The 5,371-nt window shown below is 31.3% G+C and overlaps 1 protein-coding gene across 1 annotated transcript in view; it reads right to left on the bottom strand.

Moving 5' to 3' along the window:
• Positions 1-2,892: 2,892 nt before the first annotated feature.
• The window catches only part of LOC102592146 (NADH dehydrogenase [ubiquinone] 1 beta subcomplex subunit 7), a 5,795-nt gene continuing 3,316 nt past the window's right edge, over positions 2,893-5,371 (bottom strand). The window contains exon 2 of the mRNA XM_006354957.2: positions 2,893-3,089. The gene's annotated coding sequence lies outside the window, so the exon portion shown is untranslated. The remainder of the gene's footprint in view (positions 3,090-5,371) is intronic.

The raw sequence follows: 5,371 nt of genomic DNA, 5'->3' as shown, positions 1-5,371 counted from the left end.
AACACAAAATTTTAAAAACTATATTTAATGGAAAGAACTTTTTTAGTCACATCTATGTGATTTGAAAATTGAAATATGCATAGTTTGACTTGATAAATTATTCCATTGCCTTCACATCTAAATCTAAGGTAAGCATTACGTACACTCTTTTTCTTAAGATTCTTTTTCATTTTTAGAAATCAAAAACATTTCGTGTTTGATATTTATTTTGAAATTAAAGATTCCAACTAGTTAGGTTTTAGGTTGTGCGAAATTGTTGTTAAAAAGGAATTATCTATCCTACTATAACTTTTAAAAACACTTTCTTTAATAAATAAAAAATCCATTTTTTATTTGGCATTCAATATTTATTTGAGCATTCCAACTAATTAGGTTTTATGTTGTGCAAAATTACTAATTAGGTTTTACACTGTGCAAAATTTATTAAAGAAAAGTTTTTCAAACTTAAAGAGGTTCACAATTCGAATTCATAACCCTCAAAATTGGCCAATTGGACTTTTTCAAAGTTAAAATTTTACACTAGATAAATATGAATGAATTAATATTTTTAATTTTAATCTTAGCTTCTTTTTTTTTATAAAAAGAATACCAATGATCTATTGTATGTCCAAGTCTTATTCTTCTAATTATTTTTTTTCGAAAGTTGTTGATTATGCCTAACTAATCGTGATGCAAATAATGACGAAAGATTATTCATGTAGAAACAAAATATTAATAAAGCATGAAATAAAATAAAGTTATATTTTATTTGGAAATTTATTTTTCCTTTATCATACTAATCAGACCAACTATAGGAAGAATATAAGCATTTTCTCTCTATTTTTATATTTTTCCATTCAACTTTTTAGCCTTTTAAATTTAAAGTGTGAATAAAAAGTGAGAGAATGGAAAAAACTCTAATTTAACGCTTTCATACATTATTGAATAATGAAAAATTCCAGCTACCTTATGACGAATATTTCTAGATCATATGACAAAAATACATATAAAATTGTAAATAAAACTTTCACCTGAAGTTTATTGAACATGAATGAACACAAACAAAAGTAATCCTTTTTGCCTCGGGTTCAGCCCATGGAAATAATAACATTTTCGGTCACTCAATTATATGTAAATTTTAAATTTAATTTTTGTGATATTTAACTAAACACATTTAACTTGTAATCAGTTGAAATGTACTATCTTTTTATTATCTCTTTGCTTGTGAAATTCACATAATTTTAAAAGCATTAAACATTATGTCATTTAATTATTCATGTGTTTTTTTTTATGTTTAGCATGTGTTGCTACTTTATATTTGAGGATGTTTTAATCAAAGGTAGGAGCTAGATGTCCGAATATGGATTCGATCGAACCCATTAGGTTTTACTCAAACATTATATTTGTAGTAAGAAAATTCATTAAATATGTACAATACTAAAATTAAAACGTTATTTTTTAAAATTCAAAACTCATAAAGTTAAAAGCTTGATTCTGCCTCCGAGTATACTTCTAAATATAGTTTAAATATAATATATTTCCTATATTATAAAGTAATCGAAAGCAACACATTTAAATATCGAGTCATATATTACAAGGACCAAAATCAAAACAAGGGATTGAAAGTGCTATTATCCCTAATTTAAAATGATATGCATTGTATATTGTTACATAGTGAGAAATCAAAGAAAACTGAGTACAACAAGATCCTTGATTTGTTCCTAAAGTTGAAACAAATGTGAAATGAGTTATCTTTCATCAATTTCCAAAGATAGGGAAAAAAATGAGAAATTAATGAGGTGATTTGAAATTCTTTGATTTGTTTCTATAGTTGGAACAAATATGAAAAGGGTTCAAGTTTCTAAATAGGAATCCCTTTTAAATAGGGAAAATTGTATAAAATAGCAAATTATTAATTTAAATTCAATGCTATAAATACAATTTCATTTAATTCTAATCCGTAGCAAACTGTTTGTCAGTCGCCTCTCTCCTAGCGAATCTCGCTCGCCTCTCTCACTTTATACAAACACAAAATGTATAAATTGTGTTTTCTGTTTGTATAAAAGTGAGAAAATTGTATATACAAATACAAATACATATATTTTCGTCTTATACACTTAAAATTATACAAATACAGATCTTCCCCTACCCAGTTTTCTTTTGTGTTTCTCTCTTTCTCGCTTTATACAAACACATATTATACAATTGATTCGTATATGTATAGCGAAATATATATATTAATAGTCATTCGTATATGTATAGTGAATTATACAAATCACAAGCTCCATAGCAAACATAAAATTTGCTATGGAGCGCAATTATGCAAACTACAGATATAACATACAAATTTGATTTTTATGTTTGGTATATGTGAAAGTTGTTCTAAATAATCGAGACTTGCTCAATAGAAAGATTTACATGCAACAGAGTCTCAATTTTGTGTATCGGGTTAAGCAAGCCCAACCCAACAACTTACATCCAAACAAAAAAAAAGTGAACACCTAACGCGGAAGATTGTATTACCAAGCAAGCCAAGACAAGAAACAAGAGTGTAACAAATGAACAAACAATACGATTTTTCAACAAAGAGAATTCAATTGAACTCCCCCTTCATTGGTTGTAGTTCCGCGATTGCGTTATTGTTAACCCAGTAGTATATCTTTTCTCACTCAACTTTATTCATGAACTACCATATGGATTTGGTGTAATCACCCGGTGCAAGTTAGGTTTTACCAAATGATATTATGAACACTTGTATCCAGGGGCGCATTTATAGGCAAAATTTGAGACACGTGAACCCATGATCGAAGACTAAATGGTGCACCTAGTTGAAAATTGAGCTACTTAAAGAGGACTATTTTTGTTGTTGAACAGTAATATCTTGCATGAATTATGAAAAAATGGTACAAAACATTAAAGCAAAAATATCAAACAGGTTTTAGAATAGCATAAAAACTGTTGATGAGAAAACATTATTTGCATTCAGGTAGAGGTTACAAATAGTCCACCATCTTTATCACTCAACAGAAATCAACTTCAAATACAAATCCACCAACCAGTATTTGACAATTTTCTTGGTTTCTGGAGACCTTGGCAATTTTTTCATCTTCCTGTGAAAACAATCACCATAGTTGAATTCAGATGAAGGAAAACATGATTTGGTAAAACACAAAGCGGAGTGGTTTGTCAACCACGACAACCACTATAAAAGATAAACCAACTTCATAGTAAGTAAGAAATCAGATAACAAGTGGATGTAAGAGAAGAAAATTATACTGCAAATATATACGAGATACACTTAAATAAGTCTAACAAAGGGGGTACTAGATGGATTAGGACCAGTTCACTCACCACCAAAATATCGAAAAAAAGGAGCATCTAAGTGCTAAATCGAAAAAGAGAAAGTAGTTCAGGAGGTTGACCAACTTCCAAGAGTAAACATTCCGAGTGTAAGAGAATGTTAGAAGGAAGTTGAATGACCGTGCACCAGTACTGGCACGCAATCTTCATTCTTATGGTCTTCCGAGGCTATTCAAGATTACCTGAGTTTTTTGTAATTTTACAGACTCCCAGAATTACTAGCTTTATATTTTGATTTGATTTGTTTAGAAGAGTTGGTAACACCTTGGTTCTTATTATGGATAGAATCTTCTCTTTCATCTATCCAAAAAGGAAAGACATAAAAGAAGGAAACAAGAAAGAGAAGAGAAGAAGAAAGAAGGAAGAAGTCATAATTTTGCTCTAACTAAAATCTTGTTCCTTTCCGACTAACTGCTAAGTAAAAAACCAAAGGTTGTGAGTTTTGAGAGCACTAGAGTAAAGGGGGGAAAGGGCCATAGAAACAGTTGTGGAAATCTAATGGCCCCTAATGTTAGTTGTTTTACGCTGTTAGTTACACACGATGTAAGCCGTACTCGTGCAACCTTCAGACTAGAGGATTGGCAATATGCAACAAGTGCTTAGCATTCAATGGTTAAGTGAGGGATTGGCAGCAACCTATTTGCAGTATACAGTGGCAGGTCAAACCTGGTCTTTATTTCTTAACAAATTCAGAATTCCTTCTGTTAAGTCATACACAGGTTAGGAGCTATTGAGTAGGTTGGCTGTTAGGTGAATGAGGAAATCAGTAAGGAAGGTCTGGAATACAGTCTCAGACTGTGTCTATTGGGTATTATGGAAAGGAAAGAATGTCAGATGCTTTACTAAGGAAATCAAATACTTACAGAAGATTAAGCTATAGATGCATATGGCTTTTGGCATTTTGGTGTAGCTTACAGGATGTTGAAGATGAAAATAGAATAAGCTAGATTTCATACTCTTTACAGGAATAGGAGCATGTACAGCTGGAACCCCTTCTTTATGTTTTAATATAATTACCCTGGAACCATCTTAGTGCTAAGATTCTTATTTTCACATGCATTATTTAACTGTTCAAACAAAAAAAGTGAAAGGGAAACTTTGGTCTCCTGAATAGAGGAATTTGCAGGTGGAGCTTACCACACCCATAAAAAGAATCCCTGGGCTCCATACATTTGGGCTATGTGTTAAAAGTAATACTAATACAGTAATTCTAGATCAGAAAGTTGTATGGCGGAAGCAAATTAGAGATGAGCACGACAAAGACAAAAAGAGAAGGATAGAAGGGAAAGAAATTCTAGGAATTCCTACCAGCGTCCTTTGGAATACCTGGGAATGATAAGGTTGCTGCAAGCTTGGCAAAACACAACAATGTAACCAGTGCAATCCCACAAGCTTGAACATAGAAAGAATTAGAATTTTATAAACTTACTTTTCTATACATCTAACAGCATCACCTTGAAAGAGTTATATGACTTTTTCATTATTTTTCGGAAATACCTCCATTCCACCTCGTGGAACAATAGAGAATCATTTGCAGTGACCTCTTCAAGGAGATAAAAATGAATTATTTCCTGTTATGTAAGGGCTAGACAAATTTTTTACATTTTATGATAATTATAGTTAAAAGAGTCTCCAGTCTGCTCAAAAGGCTTGCAACAATAAAGTTGTTGCTGGACACACAACTGCCTATATCAATTGTAACATAAGTTACTACATGGTAATGAAGCAAGACTTAGATATTCTCTAGTCAAAGTCACTTGCATCAGATGCTGCACAAATATAAGAAGCTATGATGCCATTTGCACTCCTTGTGCTTAAAAGATAGGAAGCTGTTTCAGCATGTTGTAAATGTCTTTAAGTTAAAAAGGATATTGTTACTATGTGTCTACATCATAAAGAATCTTGGTTGATCCAATGTTTAATAATAAATCTGCATTTGAACTGCACAAGCTAGATAATGAAAATTTCAAGAATTTCAAATTAGGACCTTGACTGCTGAATAAAGGTACTCTACAGTTCTGAGCTCTTCATC

Source organism: Solanum tuberosum, unplaced genomic scaffold (assembly GCF_000226075.1).
Source record: "Solanum tuberosum cultivar DM 1-3 516 R44 unplaced genomic scaffold, SolTub_3.0 scf00189, whole genome shotgun sequence".
Classification (NCBI taxonomy): Eukaryota; Viridiplantae; Streptophyta; class Magnoliopsida; order Solanales; family Solanaceae; genus Solanum; species Solanum tuberosum.
Note: the sequence above shows the minus strand (reverse complement) of the source record. Positions and strands in the feature narration are given on the sequence as shown.